This window comes from Gossypium hirsutum, chromosome D01 (assembly GCF_007990345.1).
Source record: "Gossypium hirsutum isolate 1008001.06 chromosome D01, Gossypium_hirsutum_v2.1, whole genome shotgun sequence".
In the NCBI taxonomy this organism is placed as follows: domain Eukaryota; kingdom Viridiplantae; phylum Streptophyta; class Magnoliopsida; order Malvales; family Malvaceae; genus Gossypium; species Gossypium hirsutum.
In genome coordinates this window covers 30,090,643-30,107,827 of record NC_053437.1, presented here as the reverse complement: position 1 = coordinate 30,107,827, position 17,185 = coordinate 30,090,643, and the positions used below count along the sequence as shown (strand labels likewise).

At 30.5% G+C, this 17,185-nt stretch overlaps 1 long non-coding RNA gene across 4 annotated transcripts; it reads right to left on the bottom strand.

The window, feature by feature from the left end:
- Positions 1–11,551: 11,551 nt before the first annotated feature.
- On the bottom strand, positions 11,552–15,679 carry LOC107922673 (uncharacterized). Of its 4 annotated transcripts, none has more exons than XR_005908935.1 (6): positions 15,169–15,679; positions 13,432–14,419; positions 13,223–13,354; positions 13,034–13,140; positions 12,689–12,736; positions 11,552–11,856 (listed from the first exon to the last, which is right to left on the bottom strand). It is a non-coding gene; the product is annotated as an uncharacterized lncRNA (long non-coding RNA). The 4 variants fall into 4 exon arrangements; XR_001691402.2 differs by having other exon boundaries at positions 13,490–14,419; XR_001691403.2 differs by having other exon boundaries at positions 14,338–14,419.
- Between the last annotated feature and the right edge of the window lie 1,506 nt (positions 15,680–17,185).

The following is a 17,185-nucleotide window of genomic DNA, read 5'->3' as shown; positions in this document are numbered from 1 at the left end:
TAAGGACGGTTACTATATGCCAACTTAACCATAACGAATACACAACCCATCCTTATGCCAGCCATGTACCCAGAAATTCAGAATCAGAAGCTATCAAATAGTCGTGTTCATATTCATACACCCCCTTAACTCCTTAGATTATTTCTATTCAAATAAACATGTTTTCTCGTGATTTGCCAATCTGGTTTGCAATGTAACTGTCTTACCGTAGGCATCACAAACATATCCCCCTTCTTCATCACCACATATCACACCATATACATCATACTCAGTTGGTACTAGCTTGAGAAAACTGGATGGTATTTACTTTAAAACACATATAGACTATACTCATACTGATGACATTGGATTACCACCACCCACACAAACACCATTCATGCGATAGTGAGAGTGATTACTTACCTTACATAATTTATACAATAATGGAATTCACAACACATAGAAATAAGAAGGAACTCACCAGAAACTCTAGTACAGTGATCTACATAGCAAATCATTTGCCTTTATTGTTGGGACCGTCGTTAACTTCTTGAGCTAAAAAGAAGATAAATATTCCTATCAGATCATTCAACTATCGAAACTTAACATACATACAAGAATCGATAGTAAATAACCCAGAATCAAGAAGTTTCCTTCCTCATGAATAGTTCCAAGGTCTAAGCATGCAATATAATAAACATGTATATTTCTTCGATAATAACCTAAGGGTGCACTAGAAATTACCAGTAAGCTAGTACAAACGTAGGTGTTAGCTAAACTCTACGAACCCTATTCGATGAAGCTCTATACACTAAGGTTATTTAGAAACTTATAGAGTAATTCAGGGAAGAAGAAGATGTAAAGGTAATTCTTGCTGGCCAATGCTATGCTTATATACTTATGCAATGGAGACAAGGTTTACTGAAAAAATGAGATAATTCCACTAACACCCTTGATTCTCGTGATTAAGCGCACTTAACAAGTTTTAAGTCTAATCATCTACGGTGTTCTAATTCAATTCTATCTAAGTCATCATAACGTGCACTAAATATATAAATAAATCTATCAAACTGTAAACTTAATAAGTTCACCCAAAACATATGGGGTGTGTAGATGCTTAACAGAAGAGTTTGCCAAGCCCTAGAGTTCACCAATACATAGAGTTTGCCAATTGGTGAATCCCATAAAGTATACTCCTCTGCCAATAATGGGTGTGTAGCAGGCATAGGAATAGTGTGAGAAATTGTCCCGGAGTATGATGAATTGTTAGGAGAAGGTCTTAGTAATGTATTAAGGAATTTCGAGTAATTAGGTTATCGCCGAAAAGTGTTATGCGCTGAGTTGGTCATTTACGGTCCTAGTTACATCCTAATGTGGTGATTAGAAATGAACGACGGATTGGACCCCAAAAAAATTATTTATATATAATGCTTGATTTTTGTACATATTCCTTTACAACTGTAAGCCACGAGCATTGTATATTGAAGAGGATTATGACGCATGTCAAATTGCCATAGGTAATCTTTGTGGCAATTTATGAAATGGAAACATTTGTTGTGGTCTATGAAAAGGAAAGCATTCATGGCACATTCTAAAGGAAGATCCTTGTGGCAAACATCTGAAGGGAACGTTTTTATTGCGGACCCTGACAGAGAAGAATGGTAAGTATGAGAAACCCTAGAAGAATGATAGTCATGACTAGCTTTGAAGAATGGTAAGTATGACAAGCCTCGAAGAATGACATTTGTGGTTAGCTCTGAAGGACTAGAAGGTATGGTAAACAGAAAAGGAATAGTAAATATGGCGAACTCTAAATGAATAGTACTATGACAAACACTGAAAGAATAATACACATGGCAAACTCTAAAGGAATAGTACGTATGGAGAACACTAAAAGAAACAATTCCATAAGAAATGTTGTGGCGTATCATGCATAGTCTTAAGATATGTATAAAGAAAATGGAATGTGCCAGGGAATGTGTTGAACTCATAGTACGAACCAAGTAGATTAGAAGAACAACTCGATCTATAATGTGTTGTAGGTATGGGCTCCAAAATAGGAATAGTTAAGGAAATCACGAAAAGGTTGGTTGAAGAACATAAGTAATGTACAGAAGATGCTAAGGGTTAGGAATGGTCACAAAGAAAGGTATGGCGTCTATGGTATGAAGAAGATAAGTACTCATAAAAGTCAAGTCAAATAATGAAGATCAATGAGATGATGTCAAGTCAAAGAATGAAGATCAATGAGCTGATATAGGTAAATGAAGGTTAACTCACTAAGTTTTCATGAACTTACCTTTGTGTACTATGTTACAAGTAAGCTTATTGGGTTTACGCCAGGAGAGACAATGCAAAGTCTAATCCCAAGGTGGCAGGACTGACTATTATGCATAAAACAAATGGTATAATGTATTTAAGTTATGATATTCACTTGTAAGTCTTCGCTATTTGGAGCCTTGTACAAAGTTTGTTAATATCTCCAATACATGTAGTTGTAAGATAGTTGGAACAGTACTCTTAAATAAGATGTAAATGTTAAAAACAATTTTTGTATGTTATGTTTTCTTTCTTTTACGCAATTCTATGAATAGAGGTGTAACACGCAAGATCTAGATTCGAAAAATTAGATCGAGTTGGGGACGTTACAAATAGTCTGTATAGTGTTAGGATTTTATGCCCTTATTATAGTGATTCTCATCATTATGCTTATTTTTCAAATAGATTGGTTAAACAAAATTCCATGGTTAAATTATTATCTTTTATATGATTGTCCTCAATGGTTTTTGCATGAAAAAAAATGAATAAGCAAATATTGACTCATTGATTGCCTAATATTAAGTTGCATCATAAAGATAGATTATAGTTCTAGAAGGCAACTTAGATTAGTAGGTAATCTAAATTGTCTATAGTATGAGGTATCAAAAAGAGCAAATGATTCGTGGGGCTATTATGTTACCTATTAAGTCCAATTAGGGAAATACCTTGTCTTGGGTATCAAAGCGGATGTGTAACACCCCTCGTTCAATCTGGTCTTCGGACTCAAGCTATAGGATACTACAATAGTACAACTTGCACTTTTACTATAGCACACATGGTAACACAACTCGTGTATTGAAATAGTTTGCATGTCAATACAACTCACAGATTTACACAACACGTAGATTATTACTTTACAGACCAGCTCATACTTACATACTTTACAGAGAGCTCTCACATACTCACCATATAAAGTCAGTTCATACATAACAATTTTAATGAATCAATTTGCACACACTTGACAAAACCAACTCGCATATACATTACAGAGTCAGTTAGCGCATGACTACTTACAGAATCAGTTCACACATACATTACATGATAATTCACACACATTTCGCATATAAACACAATTAACATATAAACACAGCTCGCATATAAACATAGCTACCATTTAGACATAGCTCACACATTGTCATAGTTCGTCTCATAACTATTTATATAGAGTTCACATATAATTATCTTACAAGTCAAATACAGTGATAATTCACATATTCAAGTAATCACATATACCTAATAAGACCTAAATACATTCACCAAGTATTCAAGCATAACAATGTCAATCTTGTTAAACAAATGCTTCTTTCAATGCTTGATGCATTTCCAACAAACACACACACATAGAGATATATATATATATAACATATAGCCATTCAAAGTCCAAGCCACATTTATGATCCATAATACCATAATTCAACATCTCATAACATCATGGTTTCATACCAAACCACACCTGCAAATACCATTTTGATGCCATTCAAGACATCGTATTAAGCTATCACCCAATCATCACATATTCAACAATTTTATACCATTCTCTTAGCATTACCTCTACCATTCCACATTCAAAATTTAGCCATCATACATATTTATATACATAACATGTAAACATCCAAAATCAAGTATCATATAGGCCCAAGTTCATGAGTAACAAAAATGACACATATGCAATATGACTCCTATATACATGCCACATAACCAAGTTCGAAACGATTAAAAATCTACCGAGTCAAAAACTGGATAGTGTGGACTCTGAGTTGATCCAATTGATGCGTTCCGAAAAATAAAACTACAAGCCAAGAAACGTAATTGAGTAAGCATTTTGAATGCTCAGTAAGTAAATAGAAGCTAAAACAGTAAACTCACCTTAATTCACAATTAACAAAACGAATTAGCTAACTATGTCACTTTCCTGTTTTCATATTTAACATCAATAAGGTGAGATTATCAAATATAGGTCTTATAGCATTTCAATCTATAAGATACAATTAAACTCAACTCAATTACATTCAATCAGTATCATCAAATATATATACACTTCAATTACATTATTCAATCATTATATAACATATCAGTTCAGAATATATATATCATCATTTCAATCATTTAGTCTTATATCTCCATTTCTATCACATTACATATTACCATTCATTCAATTACATTGTTTCCATAATCGTTTAGCCCAATGAACTATAATAAACAGATACAGATACGCGGGTAACCACCAAAACACACCATATTGCTTGTTTGAGCGATAACTCCAATACACACCTGAGCACCGAAGTGCTAAGCCCGTAGGCATTATATGTCATAAGATATTAGATGCCTCCAAAACACACCAAGGTCTCTGTAGAGATAATCAATAACAGTGGTCTTTGTAGAGACAAAGCTCGGTAATCTGCAACAAATGCTGGATTCTGGTATAAATAATGAATTCTCCATACATCAGTATCATCAAATACCATATCCCGTAAAATGCACAAATAATCCTATTAGCATGCCAATTGTATCCTATCACTCCTTACATTCATTCAGGCACATTTAAACTTTATAACACAATTCAAAATACATTCACACAACATAAATTTATGATTAAAACACATACATTACATTTTCATATAGAAGTATACCATATGAACTTACCTAGCAAAAATGATAGTATACGAGCTATTGATGATTAATCCGTAATTTTCCCTTTTCCTCAATTATCTACGAGTTGATTCAAATCTTGATCTATTCAGTAATTTATTTCAATTTATCAATTTCAATCACTTATACTATCTCATTCCATGTATATGACATATTAATTTCACTTTTCACAATTTCCCCAAAGTTTTTCATTTTATTCGATTTAGTCCCTAAACTAAAATAATCATATCTTTCACATTTAAGCCCTGTTTTGCAATCTAATTTCAATAACATCATTCTACAACCCTTTAATATCTATAATTACATAAATTTATGCTAATTTTGAATTATTTTCATTTTAGTCCTTATACTAAAAACTACAATTTAACTTTACAATTTAATCCTTTTTTTTTCATTTGTAAGCTTAAAAGCTAACATTTAAACACCAAAAGCTTCAAAATTAATCAATGGTAACTTTTATAAAATTCAACAGTTTTAAGAATTAATACTTGGGTTAACTAAATCGAGCTACAATGATCTCAAAAACATAAAATTTACGAAAAATGAATTTTAGAATCACTTACATGCAAGGGCCAATTGCTAAGAATTTTTTAAGCTCTTAATTCTTCCTTCAATGGTGATATTCGATGGAGAAGATGAAATGAAACTCATTCTCTTTCTTTCCACTTTTGTTTCTTTTAATTAATGCCTTAATTTGATTAATTATATTTAATTTTTAACAAAAAAATTGTTAAAATCATGCACCAACGTCCATACTAATATATTATGGCCTAATTGCCACTTAAATCCTCAAAAAATTTCTATTTAAGCCTTTTAACTAATAAAAATCAAGAGCAATTATTTTTTTATGATTTTTACGATTTAGTCATTGTACCTTAATTACTAACCGTTCAATAAAATTTTCAGATCAAAAATCAATATAACACTATAATAGAATTGTAAATATTAATAAATAATATTTACTTACTTAATGATCAAAAAATGGGGTTCTAAAACCGTCGTTTCTGGTTCCACTAAAAAATAGGCTGTTACAAGATGAGTCCTAGAAAATAGAAATAGAGGTGTGATTGTCTAGATTGACAATACATCGAACATGACCCAAGTTGAATTTATTCTGGATCCATGTATAGATTTATTCACTCATGACACTCATAATGTGACTTACATCAATCTTAAGTAAGTGACTGACCATGTGTACCTAACTCATATACTTTGATATATTAAAAGCATGTGTTCCATTAGTTTCAAAACTGAAAGCAATATGTTGGGTTTTTGACTTATGTCTGACATGGTTTCACTTACAATAGTGAAATTCATAGCTCGGTTACAGAGCAAATGGTATCCTCTCACTAGCATTGTAAGAATTATGAAAAAAGAACGTGAACATGAATCATTCATCAGGGATGAATTATTGTTATTACTATTTTTTAGTAATAATATTTTTTATCATGGAAGATGCAATGGTAACCATGAGATGAAGGATCATATTGGGTGAACGGATTTAACCCAAGGAGATTAAGCATATCCTATGAAGGCAACATACTAATGACAAGGTCATTAGATAGAGCATAAATCTAGGTTACTTTCATAATGGTATATAACAAAGTCAGTCATGGTAATTTTAGCGTATTGACTCCATAACTAAATAATGTTGTAAGTAATAGATGAAGAGTCGAAACTTAATTAACAATTATTTAAACCCTAATTATATATGTGTTATCGACCCATCTGCTAAGTCAACACAACTCTAAACAAATTGCAAATTAGAATCGATATGATAAATGAATGAAAATGACTAATGAGACATATATTGCATGAATTATTATCCACGGTAAATGCATATCCTTAGAAGGAATAAAGGATGACTTAGAAATTAATTTAATTTCTTTGGATTATTATTTAATTGAATACAATCAAATGATATGGTCCAAAGTTAAGGTGCAATTGAATGCAAATTAGAATCTAAGTGTGTGTGTGTCACCTTCCACACTAGAGTTTTGGTAGAACTCTTGGTTTTCTATTAAAATATTATATTTTTCCTCTCTTACTATTTTAGTAAAACTCTTGATATAGGAACAATGTGGTAATCGAATATATACAAAACTGAAGAGGATACTACGCCAAAATTTAGTGAAATTTTATTTAGGCTAAAAACGTATTTTTCGTGAGTACTCGATATTTAAATTTGTGAGATTATAATTGAAACTTTCTTAACAATTATAATTCAAATTTATGATTACGAATTTTTAATTTTGGTTTCCCTATAGAGAAAGTTAACTTTTCCCACTGGAAAGTTACGATTTTCATTTTTTGTTCGGTTCTTGATAAAAGCTCACTCTCATAGCATCCGAGAGTTCAAGAATAGTGAATAATATCATTCAATTGAAAGTCAGGAGGTTCTTGTTGCTAGATCCAAAATTTGATAAGATTCCCTAGCTTGGAAATATGAGTACTTGATTTGGTTAAATTTATTACTATAGATATCACAACCAAAGACCCATTTTTATGAAAAATTTTAAAGTTTCGTTGTGCCATAAAACCATTTTTCATAAACAATTTTTCCAACTTATAGTTCATCCAATTATGTAAAATGTTTGAATATGTCAAAGATGTTGAAATTATAGATACCTCAAGTCGAAGGATCACATACCATTATCACTATAAGAATTATTGGGACTATTACATAATATTCCAAGAAGCATTTTCATGGAGGGTTAATCTATTACATTGTTCTTCTAACATTTACCCATGCATTGACTCACTATATACCAATGACAACATCTTGTTATCAATCAACCACACATTAGTCTCAATGTATTATTGTGTCTTGACCCACAATAATACTTAATTAATGACAATTTAATAATAATCATATTATTCTAGGGACAATATTATTAATCAGTTTATTTTATACACAAAAATAAAGAATGAATATAATAATGAGAATGCCTTAATTAATAAAAACAAAGTAAATTAGTTTGTTATTATGATCATCTTATGATTGATTTTTAAGCGTACTCCAACACAGTCAATTATCCTTTGTTGAGGGAAGCTTGACCTTGGGTTTTAACCTAATAATTTTGGGGTTAGTATAGCACAAATAGTTTTAAATTATTTTTTCAATTACTAATAAAATATGTTTTTATTTAAATTTAATTATAATATATAAAAAATATTTTTAATAGTTAAATTATTTTGTTGTGTGAAAAGATATTATTATATTTAAAATTTTAAACATACAAGAGAATTTTGAATGTAAAAAGAAGCTGTTCTAACTAGCTTTATCTTTTTTTCCTTTTTCTGAATTATCTATATTAATTGTTCTTGAATAATCACACTTTTCTTTCACATTACGGTTTGCAACTTGACTTGTCGAAACCCAAAAGGGTGCAATTACCATTATAATATGTACTTGTTGTTGGAAGGATGCACTTGAAAAATTTATTAATTAAAGGTCCCATTTCTCCATTAATCCTTTCATGTTATTAATTGGACATCTTTGAAAATTACAAATACATTTGCAAACCCTTTTTGGTAGAGGCTTTTCGCTTAATTGAAGTTTTAATTGATATTAGATTGAGGATTCAAATTCGGATAACCGAATACTCCCTCCCCTTAAAAAGTAGATAATTTTAATTCTAAATATGGACCAAAATACCAAATAACTTAAGTGAGAGCACATGCATTGTAAGGGTGATGATAAGTCAAAAACAAAAATTCAGCATCTCAAGAAACCCTAATTGTCTACAAGTAGAAATTGATAAGGTTTATTGGTTAAGAGTGATGGGGTGAGCTATGTATGGCAGGTTAGCGAGGCGTTGATTCGTGTGTTGTGGGCACATAAGGAAAAAGGGTCGCCATCTTGCATTTCCTCATCTCACTTTCCAATTAGGTGGCTTGAAAGCTACCTTTCTATCTCACTTCTCTACCTGTTTACGGGGTGAGTTGGTGGCTATTTCAATTTTTTTTTCTCTATTCAGATCAATGCAGTGTTACCCCGACTTGAATCTATTATTTAATTTTATTAAATTTATATAAAATCAAATTGATTTGAAATTAATTTTCTTATTCAAACTTAAATAGATTAGTTTTATATTTAATTTGAAAATAAGAGTCAAATAAAATGTTTAATAATTGAATGAACCAAATAAATTAGATTTCAATTTTATCCAACTTATTTTACTTTGATAACCATATAGAATCAAGTCTCAATGTTTCATTATATATAATTAAATTCTTTTTGTGTTAAAGAGGCTGCGATTTAAGATATAAGGAGGATTGCAAATACTATACAAGTGGTTTAGTATAATAGTAAGGTATATTGCACTCTCAAGAGGAGGATTCAGATTCAAACTTTAGAGATGACATTATTGAGAAAGGTAACTACGAACTCCGAACATGGACCATAAAACGGACATGAAAAATATTCAAAAAAATATATTTATTTACTTTGTATAAAATTTAGCACTCAATAAGAGAAAAAAAACAAATTTAACGTTTTTGAAATTTTAATTTTTTTAGAGAATTGAAGAAAGTTATGTATCTATGGGCAATGAGAGCAATGTGGTTATCAAAATACCCATACAATTGGAAGATATAAAGGAACATGAAAGCCCTCCATTTATGTTTGAAAAAGATAAAAAAAAAAAAAAGAAAAGAAGAGAGACAAACAATATAATGCATACATCTGAAAAATATGACTTTGATGGGTGTGTTTTTTCAAACATGTAAAGAACCCTTAACTTCAATATAAGGGTAGCTGTTTGAACTCCTTTAGAATTAAAAGCTTGGTGGGTAAATGAAAAAATTGAGGATTTTGGACCACAGATGAGATGCGAGGCATCTTTTTCAGATGTTGCATTTAACATTGTGGGGACTTGGTCTCCCTTTATATTATTTGTGATGTGATTTTTCTTTCGGTCCTCTTATAATTTTTCTCCATTTTAATTTGATATTATTTATCTTAATCCGATTAAAGGAGCAGGTAGACGTGGCCTCTTAGTTAAATGCGATATTATTAATTCTAGTCCCTTCTATTTTTCAAATATTGCCATTTCTTCAACATAATTTTTACATTTTGCCTTCCAAAATCTTATAATTTTATTTTGGCTCCCAATAATGAGTTCTTAGCTTCTCTCCTATATATATTTTTCAAAATTTTAACATTCAACCAATCGAAGATGAACATGTATAGATGTTTCATATAAATGTATTTTATCATTTGCTCATTCCACCACATCAACCTTTAACGTCCCCAATTATATTATTTTCTTATTTTTATTAGTATAAAGACTACTTACCTCAATTAATTTGAAGGGAACAAAATTTCTCCTAATCCAATAGTTTGCTAACGAAAATTATTAATGCTCCTTATAGGGATTAAATTCATCTTTTTATTTAAGTATAATTAATATTACTCTTAACCCAATAGTATAAACATCTCTTATGTATTTATTCTTAATGAAATAATTAATGTTGTAACTAATTATTCTTATTTGCTCACTTTCAAATAATATAAATAGTTGGAAGAAGTGAAAATGGACTTCTTCCCTTGAACATTTAGATCGAATTCAAATTTTGAAGTCTGACATTATTGAGAGAGTTTTACCTAAATACCACCCCTAATCCAAACAAATTTATACCCAAACCATACAATAATGAGAATACCCGTAATTATACCAAAAATAATACAAAAACTCAATTATTCCGTTAAATTAATTCTGGCCCTATAATATTAATATCGAGGCATTCTAACTATTTATTCCGCTTTAAAATTGAAATAGACATATATGTTTTACAAAATTGACAGTTTATACATAAGACAAAGGTAGAGGTTTCTTGTGAATTCAATTCTAAGGAAGTATTTAATGTGGGGACCCGTCAAGGAAACAACAGCACATCGGCAGCCCTATCGGACACTCAAGAAAACAAAATTGAATAACAAAAACACAGTCCAGTCGAGACATTGCCTTGTCCTTGTATTTCTTATTAACTTCTGCATGTGCGTGTGCTTCTCAAGTACGCAATTCTCATTTCCCATACCTATAATCCTATATTTGGCCCTCCAACTTACCACTTCCTCACACATTGGTATTCACCACAAACACTACAACAAAACAAGTTTTTAGCGGCGTTTTTTTAGGCCTTTAGCGGCGCTTTTAGAAGCGCGGCTAAAAACGCCGCTAATGACAGCGTCGCTAATTTTAGCGCGCTTTTCCCACAAATGCCACTAAAGACCAAGACTTTTAGCAGTGCTTTTCCCAAAAACGCCGCTAAAGACCATGACCTTTAGCAGCGCTTTTCTCACAAATGCCGCTAAAGACCATGACCTTTAGCGGCGCTTCTCCCACAAACGCCGCTGAAGACCATGACCTTTAGCGTCGCTTTTCCCACAAACGCCGCTAAAGAACATGATCTTTAGCGGCGCTTTTATCACAAACGCTGCTAAAAGTACAATTCTTTAGTGACGTTTATGGAAAAACGCCACTAATTTTGGCAAATTTGTAACATCCGATTTTCATCCATATACAATCCTTCTTGTAACATAAAATACAAACAAAAAGGGGCAAATTTAAATGATACTTCAAATTCAATGAAAGATATATGATATAAATTGATAACTGAATTATAATTCAAAATATTCGTACAATAATATTAAAATTAACAATGTTAAAAATATTCTTACAATAACTAAATCACACTAAAATGTTTACACAATCACCTCCCAGAAACAGGTGTAGCAGTAACCACAAGAACAAAAAAAAAAAAGAAAAATACACAAATCCAGAAACAACAGTTTTTGGCAATCACTTTTTCAGGAGTAATACCAAAAAAATAACCCCCTGATTTCAACAAAAATGACACATTACTCAGAAGTCTGCTTGCTTTGTCTTCAGTTTCAAATCTTAACTGCAAATAGAAGAAGAGAAATGCACTTCAGATTCATACATTAGAAGACCAAAACCACATCTGCAAATAAATAAAAGCAAAACATACACACAATAAGTACTGGAAAATTAAACCAATACTAACTTTCAAGGTAACACTTTGGAATAAAAATAAATAAGTAAAGGTCTAATTATGAATTTTATCCCCTTAATTTACAAAACCTGATAAGTTAGTCCAATTAATTAATTGGATAACATTAATAAACCTTAATGTTAAATTACTAGCTTGAATATCAACCTTCAATATTTAATATGTAAGGAATTATCAAAAATCAACATTTCAACATGTTAGCAAAGCAGCCTGTTCTTGCAGCATGCAAAGATGATCCAATGCTTCAATAGCATAAAAAAAATAAAGTTTTTAAGCATACTAAAATCCTAAAGAGAAATAAAGAAATTGACTTGGTCAAAGATATAGAAGTTTTTCATTGGCATAAATTTCAGTTAGAACATTGAACAAATAAAAAAACTATATATATAAATATTGCAAAGTATAAATCCTGGCAATTCAATCTATTTGATTAAAAATCTACCAAATAGTTTGAACTCACATGCTTACCTGCTTCCTATATTGAAAGACAAAAACATGCATTAATTTTTCTATAGGAAGTGAAATCATAAAATTTAAGATTAAATAGAATATGGGTATCTCCCCATTATAAGCTTAGATCAAACAAAATTCAGAAGAAAATCTAAGAAGATACGCAAAAAAAAAATCAACATGAACCAGCTAAGGAATGAATTAAAAGAAATCCAATAAGCAGACAGAAAAAAAAAGGAAAATTTATTATTACCTGTAGAAAAGTAACTTCAAGGGTGATTAATGTAAAAGCCTTTTTCAGCTGAAAATAACGATAAGAAGAGAAGAGGTGAAGGTCCAAAATCCTATGCAAATATGGGTTTACTTTTTTTCTTTTAATTATTTCTCTAAATTATTTACAAGAGAATCGGCAATTTTATTTAGGGGGTGGTGGAAAAGCAAAACCATTCGAACCGAAAATTATAAAAAAACAAGAAGCCAGGTATTTAAATATATTCTCTTTTAGCAACATGGAGTTTTTGGGATCAAATTCTAACAAATTAAAGTTTCCAATGAAATTCAAAATTACACCATTAAGTAAATAAGAGTTTTAAATTACCTGAGATCAAAAAACCATTTTGGGTATAAACTTTTGTAACTATTTATTAAATCTGCAATGTCATTTTGATGCTTTGGTTCAATATTAGCTGAAGCTTCTCTAAGTTCCTGCAATTTTAAAACAACAAAATTTAAAAGAATAAAAAAACAAAAGCTTTTTTCGAGATGGGGATTCAATGAGGCAAAATACCTGTTCATCAACGACGTTGATATCACTGAGTTTACGAGCAGATTTCTTCCCAGAACTGCCCATTTCTTTTGCTAAGAAATAGTTTCTTGAGAATCCAAATTCCTCTTCCTCCGCCGCGTTAAAATCCATTTTCTGAAGATTATTCGTTCAAACAAAAAATATTTGCAAAGATAATAAAAAATGAAAATGAAAATAAAATGACATTATACATGATTGGAGTGCTATACGAGTAATCGTGTTGCAAGACAAGTGATTCGAGTGCTATACGTATAATTCCAGTTTCGCAGCTCTTATTCTCGTTTCTGTCTAATGCTTGGACATCTTGGTTGTGGTTGATTTTGATGATTGTTATTTTTTGTCGTGAAATGAATGAAAGTGTTTTTGGCCAACAACAACAACCAAAAAAAAAGAACACTAAAAGAACCATATGCTAAGGATGAAGGGATAGTAGCCCCCAACTTCGAGCCAGAAGAGGCAGACACTGAACCAGAGAGAAGAAACAGTAAATAGTAACTTTGGCTTGGATCTTTATGTCAACTTGCTTGTCATAGCCTAGTAAAAGTAAAATACTCAAATCTAGAGCTAACAGGAAATGTAAAACATACACATATAATCGCTTCCTAATTCAAGTGTTCTTAGTTCAGTATAGAAGAAGAAACAACGTAAGATAATAAAGCAAATAACTCTTGAACCATTAAGATTCATTGTTGAGCAATCTTTAAAAATAATAATAATAAGGGTCACTCCTACTTCAATAGGAGAGTAGAATTTGCTGATACTCATACAGCTACTCTTACAATTGAGATTAGCATCTAGATAAAATTCCTCATCAATAAACCAAAACCTGAACATTGTGATTACAATTGATAAATGAACATTTAACTACCTCAACTTAGAAATCACAACATATGGTATAAGATACCTAAAGGAATAAAGCTACAAAAATAACAATTACAATATAAAAAAGACAACAAGAACAAAATGTTAGGGTGAACCTAATAGAACTTAGAGAGGTAATCATGTTAGCTCCGCTTGCTCAGATTCCATTCATATGCATAGAAATGGTTGAGCTAGATAAACACAATGCCTACACAGGATCCAAGAAGTCCATTTACCTTGATATCAGTACCAGTGTATTGATATAGTCTGTTTGCTTAAAGCTTCATGCATTTGGTTCTGCTACTAATTTGTTCAACACTGTACCACGTTGAAGGCAGAAATCGATAACTTAAACAACTTAGAATAGATAACAGTAGTCTCTCTATCATATCCATCACTTAGAAATACATTTGCCTTATCTATTTATTTTTAAACTACTTTAAAAAAACATTCAGTCATCCTCAAAACTCAAAAAGTACCTCAGCCAAAATGGTTAAATTAGCATTCAGCACAAGCAATTTAGTAAAAAAATTCCAAGTATTTCGATGAAAAATACTCATTAAAAAAAAGAATTTTGGATGAATTACAAAAGCAGATCAAAGCCTTGTGCCCTGTTAAGTCACAGTGAATATCTTAACCATCAAATTAACATATTAAATTCTATCAAAATGAATGATTAAAATTGGGATTAACATATTAACCATCAAATTAACATATATGAAATACCAAACAGGCATTAAAACAAACACATGGAAAACATAAGAATATAACTAGTTCTTCTTGTTTGTATGCGGCGTAGTCATTCTACTGCTAAAATTTCCACTTAGCTGGGAAGAAAATTGATTTGCAAATCCTTCATAATCATTCATCATTCATATCATCATATAATTTTGAATGACAAGTCTCAATTGCTTCTCTCTGATCTTTCTATCAACAATTATTCAACCAGTATTGCCATCAATATTTAGAAATCAGAGTGACTCTAGAACCTAATTTTCTTTAATCCCCTAATTACAGATAGACAAGCTGATAAAATTTAGACCGTAAATGAACATATAAGATCTTACCTTATCCTTCAAAACAACGGAGCTACTTCCTCCTATCAGAATGGTTGCTTTTCATCAACAGGATTCGAATCTGAAACTGACTCCATAAAGGTAGGTTCCTCAATAGACCCTTCACTCTCATATTCATCCGGCACTTTACCGTTTTCATTTGCCACAGTTGAGTCAGATTCATCTTCTTTCTTCCCAAATAACTTAGAAGGAAGAATAGATGAGACAGCCGCTTTTGTACTTCTCTTGGCTGCTTCATGGAGGAAGAGAGATTTTTGGATTTTGCTAAAAGCCCAGCGGGACTGTGACTGTGATTGTTATATGTGTATGAATCGAGATCGGTTTTTTTTAAAGTTCTGCAGAGAAAGAAAAAATAGCTTTCCAAATTTGGGCGTTTGAATTGGGGTTGAGGAAGAAAAGATAGCAATGGGCTCGGAGTTAAAAATTTTAAAGGACGTATGTTTGTAAAGTTGGGGGGTTTCAAGGGGGGAAATTAGGGATTTTAGGAGGGAAAGTTGGGGATTTTGGGGGAAGGGGATTTTATAAAAATGGCGCTATTTTTTTTATAAAATTATTTTTTTGTGGCGTTTTTTATAAAAACGCTGCTAAATGTTTTGTTATATAAAATAGTTATTTTTTAAAGTAAAATTATTTTATGTGGCGTTTTTTATAAAAACGCAGCTAAATATTTTGCTATATAAAATGATTATTTTTTAAAGTAAAATTATTTTTTGTGGCGTTTTTTATAAAAATGCCGCTAAATGTTTTGTTATATAAAATGGCTATTTTTTAAAGTAAAATTATTTTTTGTAGCGTTTTTTATAAAAACGCCGCTACTGCTTACCTTTTGTGGCGTTTTTATAAAAACGCCGCTAAATATTTTGCTATATAAAATGACTATTTTTTAAAGTAAAATTATTTTTTGTGGCTTTTTTTATAAAAACGCCGCTAAATGTTTTGCTATATAAAATGGCTATTTTTTAAAGTAAAATTATTTTTTGTGGCATTTTTTATAAAAACGCCGCTATTGCTTACCTTTTGCGGCGTTTTTATAAAAACGCCGCTAAATATTTTGCTATATAAAATGACTATTTTTTAAAGTAAAATTATTTTTGTGGCGTTTTTTATAAAAACGCCGCTATTGCTTACCTTTTGCGGCGTTTTTTATGAAAACGCTGCTAAATGTTTTGCTATATAAAATGACTATTTTTTAAAGTAAAATTATTTTTTGTGGCGTTTTTTATAAAAACGCCACTAAATATTTTGCTATATAAAATGGCTATTTTTTAAAGTAAAATTATTTTTTGTGGCATTTTTCTTTAAAACGCCGCAAAAAATTATTTCATTTGGAATAAAACGACACTGTTTTGCTATGCTAAAAATCTTTTATTTTGTCTGTTAAAAATTATTAGTTAAGTGATTTTATAAAACATTTATTATTATTTTTTATAAATTGAATTTTTATAAAAAAAATCAAGTACTCTCAAAATAAATATCGTATATTTTAATAAGAAAAAATGATTAAATAGTTGTAATTAATTTTTAAGTTACAATTATCCAATGTAAGCAATTAATCTCTCACATATCAAATTTCTATTAAAGATTGAGATGTTATCAGATCTAATCTCCATTTTATTAGAGATATTTCTTCCTAACTAAAATATAATTATTTTGCTAGATGTTCGATGTGGAATGATTTTAGTTTTTGTATTTTATTTTTATTTGTTATAATTTGGTCCTATATATCCAAAATAGATAGTTACCTATCCGTATCAATTTGTTACATTTTTTTTATTTATTAATTTTTTTAAATCTAATATTTAAATATATCAAATGGTTTAAATTAAATATTTTTTAGTCATAAACACCGCTAATGTTACCTTTTCTAGTGTTTACAGAAGAAACGCCACTAATAAATTAAATTCTTGTAATGAAACGACACTGTTTTGAAAAACTCTAAATCATATTAGCGGCGTTTTGGCTATAAACGCCGCCAAAGCTCGCATATTTTACAATTTTTTATATTCAA